At 45.6% G+C, this 14,792-nt stretch overlaps 3 non-coding genes across 3 annotated transcripts; 2 read left to right on the plus strand and 1 right to left on the minus strand.

Annotated features, from left to right (window-relative positions):
* Positions 1–5,348: 5,348 nt before the first annotated feature.
* Positions 5,349–5,420, minus strand: TRNAC-GCA. Its single transcript has one exon. It is a non-coding gene; the product is annotated as a tRNA-Cys (tRNA).
* A 3,267-nt stretch (positions 5,421–8,687) lies between these two features.
* Positions 8,688–8,759, plus strand: TRNAC-GCA. Its single transcript has one exon. It is a non-coding gene; the product is annotated as a tRNA-Cys (tRNA).
* A 3,868-nt stretch (positions 8,760–12,627) lies between these two features.
* TRNAC-GCA lies at positions 12,628–12,699 on the plus strand. Its single transcript has one exon. It is a non-coding gene; the product is annotated as a tRNA-Cys (tRNA).
* Positions 12,700–14,792: the final 2,093 nt, after the last annotated feature.

Here is a 14,792-nt window from a genome sequence, read left to right on the forward strand (position 1 = left end):
GCACATCCTCAGATCTGCCACCCAGCTCCCTCGCCCACCAGAGCATTGAGCCCGGTCATGACATCTCGTGTGACCAGTTGCTAGTCGATTTGGTTGATTTAGGTGACCCCAGAAGCTCCTGGAACGTAAGGGCCTCGAATAAGTGTGTGATGAGTGAACAAAGCATGAGCCCCTTCACTTCCTGGCCAGGACGCGGCGGGCTGGCGGTGGGGGGCAGGTCCCGGCCGAGGACTGGGAGCCTCGTTCCGTCTCTGGAGGACCGCCCCCTGTTGGAACAGCTCAGAGAAGGTGGGCGTGCGGAGCTCACCCGCTCGGTGAGACCGAAGCAGGGGTGCAGCGAGGCGGAGAGGCCCGCCGCGGGGGGGAGCCCGCTGCCCCCGTTTCCCTGCCCCGTAGGTTCTCTTCCTCTGGAATATTTGGGGAAAGAGAATTTCTAGCCCAGAAGTCTCAGTGCTGTTCCCGGACGCAGCTCTGGCCCCCCGTAGGTCTCTCCTGGCCTTGCTACTGGTCACCTCCCGGAACTCTGGGGTACAGGGTTGTCATCCTTGGCCTGGCCTCCAGGGAAAGGCGTGAGAGGAGACCACTCTCAGTTCCTGCCCAGCTTCACCCCCGGGCCAAGCCCCCTCCTTCATACCTAAAGAATCGCTGGCACAGGACCCGTGTGTGTGTGTGTGTGTGTGTGTGTGTGTGTGTGTGTGTGTGTGTACCAGGTGTAGGAGGATGTGAAGATGTCACAAGCTTCTCACTGCTTGGAAAAGGAAAGCTTAAGTTCAGCATCTGATCTCAGGATCCCTAAAGGACATAGAGCCAGTGGCAAGCACGTTCCTGCTGAGGTAGACTTCCTCCTAGTAGCCAGTGTCACCCTTCTCCCAGAGCCTGCCTGCACCCCACCCTCCATCTCAGGATCCCTAAAGCTTTAAAATCACTTAATTTAGAAAAATGTAATTCCTCTATCCAAGATACACCTTTACTGCTGCATGTAGAAATCTTGACACCTCTTTGACTCAACCTCACCCTACCTGAGCAGGCTTAGACCCCACTTGTAGACTCTGGCTCAGCCATTCCTAATATTAATTCACCAACATCCAATTTGCTGAATGACCAGTTTGCCAAAACTCAATTTGCTGAGTGGCCAATTCTCCCCATGATTGAGAAACCTTCCTATCCCTCTACCCCCAAAGTTTTATTGGTACCTCTGACCCTATTCCTGCATCACCCCTGCCTCTGTATCCACATTGCAAGATGATTGTGGAGAACTGTCCTAAATTCCATTTAAAGTGTCTATTTGGCAGTTCTGGACACGGACAAAGGTAGGAGTGCAGATGGAACAGATTTTTTTTTTTAATTCTCAATAATTCAGATGGGTTTGGAGCAAATCAATAATCAGTGGTTTCATTTTCATCATATTTGGCTTTTGGCTCCCTGGCTATTCTGTGAATTGAGTTTTGGTGAATTAGCCAGCTACAGTTTTCCCAAATAAATTGGCTAGCTTCCTTTTATAGATAAATGGTGCTGTCCACTGCTCCATGTGAAAATGGCTGCAATTTTAAAATATTTTCTATTTTTCATTATTTCTTTTTCTACCCATGAGGTTATTTAAAAGTACTTTTTAGTTTCAAAATGTATGGGTCCTTTTTAGAGTTATCTTTTTGTTATTGAGTTTTACCTTGTACTAAGAGAATGTGGTATATAATGTCGCTTTTTGTTTAGGATTTTCTGAGACTTGCTTTGTAATCAAGTATGTAATAAATGTTTGAAACTTTGCTTTGAAAGAGCATGTGTATTCTAATGTTGGTTGTAGGGATCTAGTTAGGTCTATTAAATCAAATTTATTGATTGTGTTATTTGTGTCCTCTCCATCTTATCATTTTATGCCTTTTGATGTATCAGTTACTAAGAAAGATGTATTAAAATCTATTAATGTTGTGGATTTGTCCATTTCTTCCTGTATTTCTGACAATTTTTGCCTTATATATTTTGACACTGTGAATACAAGTACAGAATTGTATTTTTCTGAGAAAGTTCATTTTATTATTATAAAGTTACAGTCTTTGCCCTAGGAATACCTTTAATCTATAATTCATTTTATCTGATATCAATATAGCTAAACTAACTTTATTTTGGTCAGTATTCATTTGGTGTATATTTTCCCAACTTTTCACTTTCAAACTTTTTATTTATGTTTCAGGAGAGCATTTTCTAAGACCATATAGCTAGAGTTTGTTGTTGAATCCAGAATGACAATTTCTGTCTCAATTGGCAAATAGTCCAGTTGTATTTATTGTGATTAGTAATATATTTTTATTCATTTCTACCATCGTTTTTGTGCTTTCTATTTATTCTGATGTTTTCCTATGCCTTTCTTTCCACTCTTCTATTCGATTGATCACTTTTTCTTTATACACCTTTGAGGAATTCACCTTGATTCACATCTTTCTACTAATTTGAAAACTATTTAGTCTTCATTTTCTATATATCTAGGGATAGCTCTTTAAATTTTTACACACACATCTGATTTGATATAGTCTAACAATAATTAGTATTTCCACCCTCTTTCCACACAAAAGAAGGATTTTAAGGTATTAGTTCAATCACATCATTCCCCTGTCTTCTGTGTAATTGTTCTCTATGGTTAAATATTATTTTTAAGCCCTCCTCAGCTCCTTTTTTTTTTGTCTTGTATAATTGGTGCTGTTTGGATTTACCAATGTGCTCACTAGTATCTTTGTTCACTGTTTTTCCTCTTGCCTCTTTCCCCTTCCTTTTGGGTTCAGTGTTCTTCTTTTGGAATTACAAGTTTTAAAGGTTCTTCCAGCAAGGATATCTTAGAAGTAAATTATTTCAGCTATATTTCCGTCACTTTTGACTGATAGTTGAACTGAGTAGAGAATTCTAACTTATGGTCTTTCACTCAGAATACTTTATTCCATTGTCCACCAACCATCATTGCTTCTGTTGAAAAGTCTGCTGTCATTCTAATTATGCCATCATGGTACCTGATTTGTCTTTTCTATTTAGCTGTTTTTAAGATCATCCCTTTGGGGACGCCTGGGTGGCTCAGCTGTTGAGCGTCTGCCTTTGGCTCAGGATGTGATCCCAGGGTCCAGGGATTGAGTCCTGCATCAGGCTCCCTGCAGGGAGCCTGCTTCTCCTTCTGCCTGTGTCTCTGCCTCTCTCTGTGTCTCTCATGAATAAATAAATAAACTCTTAATAAGAAAGATCAGCCCTGGGGATCCCTGGGTGGCGCAGCGGTTTGGCGCCTGCCTTTGGCCCAGGGCGCGATCCTGGAGACCCGGGATCGAATCCCACATCAGGCTCCCGGTGCATGGAGCCTGCTTCTCCCTCTGCCTGTGTCTCTGCCTCTCTCTCTCTCTCTCTGTGACTATCATAAATAAATAAAAAATTAAAAAAAAAAAAAAAAAAGAATCATCTTAAAAAAAAAAAAAAAAAGAAAGATCAGCCCTTTGTCTATGGTATTATGAAGACACTGCAATGGGCCTAGGTGTGGCTTTATCTCTTTTGGGATTCATTCCTTAAATCCAAGGTCTTTGTACAAGCCTGGAAATTTCTCAGCTATTATATATTTTAATATTGCTTCTCCCTTGTTATGTTTTATACTTGTAGAATTCATATTTGACATTTATCAGAACTCTATTCTAGTCTTAGCCACTCTTTTTTGTTTTGCTTTTTTTTTTTTTTTAGACATTTGCATTTCATTCCTGGAATTTTTAAAAGATTTATATTCTATTTCATTTACAAATCTCTCATCTTTCTGTCTAATCTGCTATTATACTATTAATTTCAGTGATTGTATTTTTCATTTTATATGTATCTGCTTCATATTTTTGAAAGTCATATATTCTCATACATTCAATTTCCTATGACTTTAATAATTTTGACCAACTTACTTCATAGTATCTATATGGTAATTCTCCTGTCTGACATTCTTTATTTTGTCTGGTGGTCTTCACTCATGGTTGGCTGATTCCTTGTTTACTTTATTATTTTGAATTGTGAACCCACTTTAAGACAGGTTTCATCCATGGGAATTCTGTGTGGCCTGACTTGCAGATGTGCCTTTCAGAGTTTGTGTCTGCTTCTCCTTGTACTCCACAATCATTGTTAGGCTGGGCACACTTTTTATGTCAACTTTTAGCTTGGGGAATTTCTGAACCATGCAGGTAGCATAAACTCAAAGTTCTAACAAGTATAGATCTGTGGTTATGAATTTTCAGGGGAGATTCCCTTCCTCCCTGAGAAGAGAAAGACCTCTTGTCTGTTTGTGCTGGTATTTTACTAGCCCACTCTTCTTCTAATGGTGTGGCTCTCTGGGAGTATGACTTTACTTGCAAGAGGGGTGTTTCAGATCTAGACCTAATCTGGATCCACATGGCTCTTAAAACTCAACACCTCAGCTGTCCCATCATAACCACAGGCATTAAGACTTTAGTTCATTCCCCAATCAAGATATCCTTTATTGTCATGAGAGCTCAACTATACCTGTGATTGGATATTTGTTTGACAGCATTTGATAAAGTGATATTTTATCTTTCACTTCTGGGTGTTTTGAGGTAGAAGGAGTTTTAGATTATCTAATCTAACAGAATTCTGTAACAGAAATCTTTTTATTTTAAAATGGCCCTCTCTTTTGTCTGGCAATCCTTATCATACACTTGACCATTTCTTCATTTGACTGTTTTGCCCACCACAGACAGTTCTTGCCCAACTATGTCTTTCCTGTGTCTGGCATTGAGTGGGAATCAAAAATGTCTTGAGTGAATGGATGATTCTAGATAAACAGGTGGATGTCAGCCACTGCTTTGATGTCAGTAAGCATTGTGGGGATGGAGTAGGGGCCAAAGAGCCCATCCATACCTCTTTGGGGGAAGATGGATTAGGAACAGTGGTGTGCTAGAGCTGGTTCGCACCAGAGAGTCACTTGTTAGCATATCTTCTTCATCCCATGTTCGAAGATCTTATGTTTGTAGCTTGAAATTGGTCACAGTGTGAGTATTTGTACCATGAAACTGGAAAACACTAAAAATAAAAAATACCCTCCACCAAGAGCTGGTTGTTAAATATTTACCAGCATACCACTGATGTAGAACAATAAAAACATGTAGAAAAAGTACACCTATGTAGAACAAGACCCATGGTAAGTGAAATATGAAGTCAAAGTTGGAGGATCTATCACTGTGGGGCTGTGGTGCTCAGCGACAGGGTTTTAAGGTACCCTTGACTTTTTTTTTTTTTCCAGATTTGGGAAGTCTCAATATTCCCAGGCTCAGTATTAGGGAAAGGAGCTGAATCTTTAGTACCAGCTTCCCTGAACAAAAGTGGGAAATGGCAGGGGGCACCTGGATTTGAACCAGGGACCTCTTGATCTGCAGTCAAATGCTCTACCCCTGAGCTATACCCCCTGATGTAGGTATGGACCTAAGTAATACCTTTAACATGTGCAGCCACACCCAACACCTATAAATTTTTGTCATAAATGTTCATTGGCTGGGCCTCCTGGAAGCTGCCAAGACTACCTCACCACAATTTTACCTCTCTGATGCAAAATGAGCAAAAGCCTCCCCTCCCTGTAGCTGCCTCCCTGCTTTTTTCTAGAAGAGCACTGATCCCAACATTTAAAGCTGGAAGGGTCTTCAGAGTCACTAGTCTGTGCCATTCACAGCGAACATCTGAATGCAGATATTCAGGATTACTAGCCTTCTACCACACAAAGCCCTCTATTGATAGGATCGGTACCTAAATCCACTCTTTCTGACTTTATTGAACCAATGATTCTCTTAACTTCTTCGCATTCCTGTCTTCCATCAGTCAAAAAATGTAAAGGCCACACAATTGGAGCCATCTGAATAGATTTATACAAACCTGAAGACCAGCAGAGGGACTAGAATGCAGCCTTCTAGAGCATGAATATGCCACACAGCTCAAAGACCACAAGGGGAAAGCTAATGGAGGACACCAGGATTTGACTTGGTGCATGGACTACATTGGGACAGTCTCAGATTTTTGTACTTAGGAAACATCTCAGGAGCTTGTCAAACATGCAGATATGATCTGGGGTTAGGAACAAACTCCTTATGGAAAGTCAGGGGACCCCCCCCCCCCTTGAGAAACACTGTCCACAGATCCATCACGGCTTCCTTTTGTACCACTGGCAGAAAGACTCAGGTACTGAAACACCCAAGAAAGGAATGAGTTCGGAATTGGAGCACCCCCTCCAGGATCAACCAGGATTAAAACCAAAGATGATGGTCAAACTGCTTGTCATCTGAACTCTGCCCTAGATCAGTGTTTCTTAATTTTAAGGTGCCTCAGAATCATTTGGAGGGCTTGTTAAAACTAAGATGGCTGGGCTCCACCCCTAAAAGTTTGTAAGGACAAGGTCTCAAGTAATCCTGATGTTGCTGGTGTGGGGCCTCACCTTGAGAAGCACCACTCTAGACCTCTACACATCTGCAGCCACAGCCAGGGCACCTGTTCACCGGTGCCTCTTCTGCATGGTCACCAGGCACTGATGCCTTCACTCCACCAAAGACAGTGTCCTGAGGTCCCTCTCCCCTTTCTCCTAGTGCCTACCTGGGACCACTGCAATGCTCTCAGTTGTTGGTTAGCCATCTTCGCACTTTGCCATTTAGGAAACCAACACCCAAGAAGCCTTCCACCCCTCCCCAATATGGGAAGAACTTGTTCAAGCAAGTAAAGCCAGAGATGCACCTGTTCTGTTTGGAGCAGCCCAGTGTGAGTTCAAAAGCTGAATTCATCTCAGAAAAGTCAGGCTTGAGGGGATTGGTTGTAGAATTATTCCTATTTACAAATGAAATAGAAGGCGAGAAGGTATCCTTGGCCCCACAAAGGAAAGTATCCAGGTTAGAACATGGAAATGTGGAGTTCTCCAGAGATGCATCTGAACATCCTTGTCCTTGGAGATTTCCTTAACAGAAATTTGCTTTTATTCTTAACTTGCTGTTTTGTTTTGTTTTTAAGCCATGAATTGTGAGGGAGACAGATAATTAACAAAAATCTGTATTACTATAATGCAGGTCATAATGGGGACTGCGAGGAAAACAGAGCAGAGCATGGGGATAGAAATGACAGGGTGCAATTTAGACAGAGCCACCAGAGGAGGCCTAACTGATGAGTTGATGGCAAGCAGAGAGCCCTGAGTGCAGGGAAGAAGCACCAGACGGCTCTGAAGTGGCACCCTTAGAGGAACACTGAAGATCAGTGTGGCTGGAGGCAAAAAGGGAAGGAGTTAGGGGAGGAAGCAGCCAGGGCCAGCTCCTGTAGATCCTGTAGGCTGCAGCATGGACTGAGATTTTGCTCTCAGGGGAGCAAGACTACCAAGCAGATCGGGAAACGTTTCCTGACTCATGTCTGAAATACACATAGGGGAAAACCTGTCAGGAGAGTATGATAACAGGTCAGGTGGGCCTGGACCGAAAGTCATGGTAGTGGGCCACGGGAACTGCTCAGATGCACACACGTCTGACACCAAAGCCGACAGGACTTGCTGCTGGCTTTGGATGCAAAAGATAGAGGTGACCTGGCAGGTATTTGGCCTGAGTTACTAGGAGAATCATACCACTTAGGTGGGCAAGCAGGTGGAGTGGGGAGCTGGCCTGGGGGAGAACTAATAATTCTCTTTCTCCCATATTCTGTTTGAAAGGCCTAGTAGATCTCTGAATGAAGATATCAAGTATGAGGTCCTGGCTCAGAGAGGAGGCTGCAGGGCTCACTGGAGGGTCCGTCATCCATGGGCATTTCAAGTCTCTTCCCCACACGATTCAGCTGTGGATTTAATGAGATTCTGCTTTCTGATCTTGTACATCTGAAATGTCCTTTCTTTGCCCTTATGCTTAAATATTATTTTCCCTGGGTTCAGAATTCTAGGTTGGAAGTTGTTTTTCTTCATATGTAAAAAAATACTTATTTGATAATAATAGAAAATATCAATAAAGACAACTTTATTATTCAATTATTCATATCACCAAAGCATCAAAAGTTTTTTAATTTCAAAATGCCATGGTTCAAGGGTCTGCACAGCAGAAAGGTTATGTACATCGGTGCTTAATACTTTGAATTATAATTCTCAACTACAACTTATTTTTTTAAGTAACACAGTAAAGGAAGGAATTACATGATTTAGAAAATATGCATTTTAAACAATCCTGAATAACTATGACTATCCTGGGTTTAATGTGAGAATATTTAGGTCAACACACAATGCAAACAGTACATTTGAGGCTGTGGCGATTTGAGATATACTTTGAGTTTTTTACTTTGGGGAAAAATGTGTCTATGTGAGGTTCCTACTAAAATATAAATCTGCCTGTTAGATCGCTTTAATTTTACATTATATGGGTTTTTTTTTACTTAAATATACAATTTTAAAAATAAGAATGTTTTCCTGATAATAAAGCAACAAAGATGGTATGGACCACCGGACAAGATGGATGAATAACTAATTGCGCATAGAAACAAAACAAAACAAAACAAAACAAAACCAGCCCAGCTGAAACATAGCCTGTAGAGGAGTCGGTAGAGGAGGCTGATGACCAGAAGCATGCAGTTCTGCAGATTTCCTGAGAATGAATGGCAGTTAGTGTACTGGAGGACACTGGGGTATTGCAACATTAGTGAAAAGAAGCAAGTTAGGAAGCTCTAGTGGCTGTGGGGGTGTAGCTCAGGGGCAGAGCATTTGACTGCAGATCAACAGGTCCCCGGTTCAAGTCCGGGTGCCCCCTGTCGGTTTTCTTTCCTGGGTGATTTCACTCCGTCTATTATTAGGTGGATTTTAAAGTTGGGCTGGCTCCCTCTTGAAGGGCTCCGGGGACAGAAAGTGCGAGAGGGTGAAAAGGTGGAAAGGCCACCTTCGGCCTCAGGAAAAAAATTGCTTGTTAAGAATTGGAGGTTTTGTCGTGACCCTCTGACCGGCGAGCGTGTTTGGGGAGTTCCCTTCACTAGGGAGGGAGCGGCAGTTAGGGGTGCGTGCGGGAGCCGCGCGGGGGCGCTGCGCGTGAGCACCCGCCCTTGGTCTCAGCCCCCACCCGCTGGGCACTCTGTTGCTGGAGGTGGGAAGGGGGGAGGGCATTTGTATTGTAAAACCGAGGCGCCCTCTCTCTCCCCTTCCTCCAGCAGCCCCCCCAACCCCGCTGCGCCGCTAGGTAATCTGACAGGTGCATTGGGGAAGGTCTAGGCCTGGTGATTCCAAACGGTTTGGTTCTCAAAGCCGGTGGCCTGGGCAGGGGCCTGAGAAGCTGCCAGGTGCAGACGGAGGCCTAGAAGGAAAGGGTCTCCGCCCCACCCCAAGTGTCAGGCAAGCCCACGGAAGACTATTCTGGATACTGCTGCGGGGGGCGGGGGGAACAGCGCTCAGGCTCCTAGGGGGGTCGTTGGAACATAGGTCAGGTGGTCTCGGAAACATCATCCATTGAGCCCTCACATGCTGTCATTACAAATACGTATGTTTGTAGACTTTATTTCTTAGAGCAGTTTAAGGTTTACACTACCCAGAGCAGAAAATACATCCCCTATTCCCTCTTACCTAGTCCAGCCCCCACCCACAGGTTTCCAATCGTTAACATCTTGCAGGTGTGGTACATTTGTTAAAATTGATGGATGAATATCTATACATTATCATTAACTGATACCTATAGTTTACATCAACGTTCCTACTGTTTTATGGGTTTTGACAAATGCATGACGTCATGTATCCACAATTACCTAGCTTCATAGGGATAGCCCCACTGTTCTAAAAATTCCATCTGTTATTCCTAGTCATTCCTCTTCCCTCCCGCCAACCCCTGGCAAACACCAATCTTTCACTGACCCTAGTTTTGCCTTCCCCAGAATGTCACAGTTAGAAGCATACTATATGTAGCCTTTCAGGATCAATGTTTCACTTAGCTATAGGCATTTCAGGTCCCTCCATATCGTTTTGTGGCCTGATAGCTCATTTCTTTTTGTGGCTGAAAAATATTCCATGGTATGGACCTGCCATCTTTATTTAGACTTGTTGGCATTCCAGATAACCACATCTTTCTGCAAGAAGGGAGGAGAGAAATTAAGAGTACACTAATTTTGACGAGCACTGAGTAACAAATGAAAGTGCTGAATCCCTACACTGTACACCAGAAACTAATATAATGCTGTATGTTAACTACATTGGAATTTCAAAGAAGAAGAAGAAGAAGGAAGAAGAGGAGGAGGAGGAGGAGGAGGAGGAGGAAGAAGAAGAAAAGAAGAAGAAGAAGAAGAAGAAGAAGAAGAAGAAGAAGAAGAAGAAGAAGAAGAAGAAGAAGAAAAGATGGAGGAGGATGAGGAAGTGGGGGAGGAGGAGAAAGAGGGGGATGAGAAGAAGGAAAAGATGAAAAAGAAGAGGAGGAGGAGGAGGAAGAGAAGAGGCAGATTAGGCCTTTGCCACAAAACCCCCAGTCCCTGGCAAGGCTATACAATTTCCCCCAGTCCTTATTCTGGCTTTGATCCACAGTTATCTCCGTACTGGTGGTAGGCATATGCTACTATCTTTCTTACACCTTCAACATTTTAAATTCCTTTCCACTGGGGGGGCGGGGTGTCCACCACTGTGCATGGCTGGTGGAAACCAGGACCTACCTCCACTACAACAGGCAAAAGTAGCAGACTTTGCCTTCCCACCAACCCCAGCCGTGCCCTAAGCTTCGCCAATCACATGCACAGGTTAAGACTCGGAACATGGCACAAGGTACACACAGGCAGGAAGAGGCTGGAATCTACTCCAGGGGAGCCAGAGCTCTGGCATGGACAGTCGGGCTGATGGCTGCACCCTGTGCAGTGGGGGCATTACCAGCCCCCTCAGCCAGGAATCTGTTTGGGGGCAAATGATTCTGACCCGGTTGCCCTTTAATTCTGCCCATTTTCAGAGTATACCTCCTGAGGGTTCTGAGATCTTTGTCATTGTCCCGGCATTTCCTTATTTGCTTCAATTAGCCACTGTCTGTTACTATTACTGGGACAGAATGCTGGCTGTGTGAAAGTTAATCCTAGAAGTCAGGTGCGGGAAGTGAGGGGACCATGGCATTGGTTATCTGGCCTTGTTGGGGTGAAAACTGGGAGCATCTGGCCAGTTATTCAGGATTTGGAACCTGGCTGTCATTGACATACCGTGACCAAGCAGGAAAGTTGAATATTGCCTGGGTAATACCAGTGGGAAGTACCCAGTGAGGGCCAAGCCCTGCTCTAGTAAGTTACCACAGAACACCAGGAAGCAACCTACAGGAGAGTGGCTAATTCTGTTGGCATTGGGACTCAGACAAAGAAAATGAAGCTCAAATATGTAAAGGCTCTCCTCTAGTCAGCGCTGAGTGCAGACAGCCTTGTCTCTTACCTCTGAATCACTGAAAAAGCCTCCAAGCAAAAGCAGGGTGTGATCTTACAATGCCAGTTAAATGCACAGCATCCTTGTGCCATGCGTGAAAGATAGGACACTAATCAGCAAAAAGTGGGATCATCCCACCCACTTAGCACTTAGTGGACTCAGAAACAAAGGTGAAAACATCAGGCATGGAGGCTAGAACCAGCTCCGGCAGATGGATTTCACCTCACCTGGGGAACTTAGCCAGGCCGGGCAAAGGGCCCCCACATTCCAGTTACATCCTCTAAGGAAAGGATGGTGTTGTGTAGGTGGCTAGTAACCAGCAACATGGGAGCAGGTGGATTGTGGTAGAAATATCATGGATGGGCACTGCTTTATTCTCACCAGAATACTGATTTTGAGTTTATGTTGTGTTTTTGAGGTAAAACATGTTACCTGTGTAGCACAGTAATAATAGATGTGAGCTGCAGAGCAATGAGAAAAGGATCTCCACTCGTCTACTCTATCTTCCATCTCACAGTTCAGTGTCCTCTGTGGTCTCTGGAAGGTGAATCTGGCCAGTCTCTGATGCCATGTAACATACCCCTTAGGTGATGCACTGATGCCTTTTAGGAAGGACTGATGTGTGTTCCCAGTATATGAATGGAGGTCTGCAAGCAGGGAGGGCGGGAGGGTGGGGGGGCCTGCAGGGCCTGGGCTCTCCTGCTGGGCAGCAGAAGAAAGAGATCTCTGATCATGAAGCAGGGACCCTGGGGCCCCCAAACAGCAGCCTTCAGGCCTGCCCTAGCTTCCCCCCTTGTGCGGTGGAAGGATTCAGGGGCTCCTGCTTTTCTGGGGCTGTCTCTCGGAGGTCACATGCGCCCCTAGGGGACTGTCCCAAGAGGGGACGGGTTTTGGAGCCAGGGGAAGAAGGGCGGAACAGGCCGGAGTGCCAGCAGGGGTGAGGCTGGGGAGGATGGCCAGAGCAGACGGAGGAGGGAGGAGGGAGGAGGGAGGGGAGGAAGGATGGGGCGGGTCAGCAGAGCCTGGTGCCTCCTGCAGCTCAGGTGTGGCTGGAGCGGAAAGCGCCTATCAGAGGAGCGAGGGGTCTCTGAGGGAAGGAGAAGGCGGCCTCGTGGGAACAGGGTGGCCTCTGGTGAGTCTGGAGGGCCCGCCGGTGTCACAGGCCTGCTAGCAACGAGGAGAACGTCCAGGTGCTGTGGAATGCCTGGGTGTGGCGTCACGGTGAAGTAATGTACAGAGCACCCGACCTAGCGTCAGGGGGTATAGCTCAGGGGCAGAGCATTTGACTGCAGATCAAGAGGTCCCCGGTTCAAATCCGGGTGCCCCCTGCTGGAGCTTTGCTTTATTGCCGAACACAGAGGATGGCTTCTCAGATACCCCCTTCTCCTGAATGTCATCAGGTGCCCTCCCCGCCGCTTTTCCCCACACCGTGGCGTCTCGGGTGTCTTTTCTCCCCGGCATATTGAAGTTTGGTAGGTCTACCTATTAGCTGCGATCAGTTCACCCCTCGGTTTCCGTTGCCTTTGCTTCGTGACTTCCGTTTCTCCCCCAGACGTGTGCTCTGCACCCCCTTGCTCTGGGCTAGGCCATAGGTATCAGTCTGGACCGACCCGGAGACAAAACCCACACAGTAACGTAAGTGGGAAGTTTAATATAACGAAATATTGTGTTACGAAAAGAGAGTAACTACATAGGTGCAAAGGAAACTCCAGTTATCCCGGGGGAGAGGGACTCAGAGGACAAATCTGGAAAGGGGACCCCTCTACAAAGCTGGGATTAGACCGGGGCGGGGGGGGGGGCTGCGGGGAGGTTTCGTTGCAGCCCACTCGCCAGGTTGCCGCAGCCTGCCCTGTTCACCCTCCCCGGGCGAGCGAACCTCTTGGGCACAGGAGAGCCGCTTGGAAGTGTGAGGTCTGGAGCGCGCAGCATCTGCACCCGGAGGGCTCGGGGACTAAACCTCGGAGCCGCAGATGCAAGCGGGGTTGGCCTGCGCACGCAGGTGGCAGTTGCTTACGGGGAGTTGGGGCCGTGGTGGCCTGCCCGGCTGTGGATGGAAGATCGCCATGGAACTTAATTCTCTGGGTGTCTGGTGGGCCCTCACACACCCACACCACTGACCAGCCATGCAGCAGAGACCAAGGGGAAGGAAAAAAAAACCCACCAACAACAACACTTGGCAGAAATTAGGGAGACAATCCCCTTTTCTCCTGCGACATCCCTCTACTGACAGCTGCGCCCTCTACTGACAGCTGTTATTATTGCGCTCACTTGCAGGAGAAACGCTGGTAGAAGCCGGTCCCTCACTGCAGCGCGAGTGTGGGAGCACGAGCGTCAAAAAAAAAAAAAGAAAGAAAGAAAGAAAAAGATAACTGGTACATCGTGTGGTTTGCTTTGGCCAATATGTTAGCAAGTGTGTGCAGGCAGGACCTTGAGATCAACTTGCAAGGTTGGGTTTGTGCTCTGGCGCTTCGGCTTACGAGGAGAAGGGTTTATCCTGTGAGCTGCTGCCGCTTCAGCCTGCGCCCCAGGATAGACACACATGGCCTAACCTTAAGCCCAACTTAAGGAGCCAAGGCTGGCTGGACCCGCAGCTTGAGGTGGACTTACCCAGACAAGCCCAGCCTAGATCGACTGATTCACATTCAATATTCTGACCCATGGGCATGAGAATAAATGCTTATTGTTGTGTGTCACCAGTTTGGGGTGGCTTGTTTTGCAACATATGGTACATTAGACTGGCAAATGCTAAATTTGATATACAGAAGGGGGCTACTGCTAAAACAAATGGGTGAAGTACCTGGCATGTCTTCTCAATGAAGCAATGGGTGGCAAGGGAACTCTTACAATCACCTGGGGAAATGGAAAACTATTATTGAGGGCTGAGAAGTCAGAGGCTCATGATAACCTGGAAGGCAGAAAATACACTTGAACTTGTGGAATTAGGGGTAGGATATTTCAAGGAAAAATAGTGAGGGTGTGAGCTATTTTGGTTCAGGCTGTTTTTAATAAGGTGCTACAAAAAATTGAGGTCAGAAGAGAACTTATTGATTTGCAGTCAGAATTTTGAGGCAATCTAGATAGCTCAGAATTGCATAGTCAAATCAAGCTTAATGAACTCATAGTCTGAATGCACTTTATCAAGAGCATTGAAAAATTAAACGGGTGCCCAGTACATCCTCTCAGTCGGACAAAAATATTCCTAGAAAGACTAAGGCGTGCCCAAATATTTATAATTGAGCCGGAGGGAGAGCATATGTCAAAAAGAATTATGATTGTGGCTTCTGGCACATGGAGTCAAATAAATACAAAACCCACAGGTTGCTTGAGAAAGCTGTACTGACAAGAGTGTTACTAGCCTGGACAAAAAGACATGGAGACAGGGAAGTAAAAGGACCTGGCTTCCAGCATATTCTACAGGGGG

This window comes from Vulpes lagopus, chromosome 4 (genome assembly GCF_018345385.1).
Source record: "Vulpes lagopus strain Blue_001 chromosome 4, ASM1834538v1, whole genome shotgun sequence".
Classification (NCBI taxonomy): Eukaryota; Metazoa; Chordata; class Mammalia; order Carnivora; family Canidae; genus Vulpes; species Vulpes lagopus.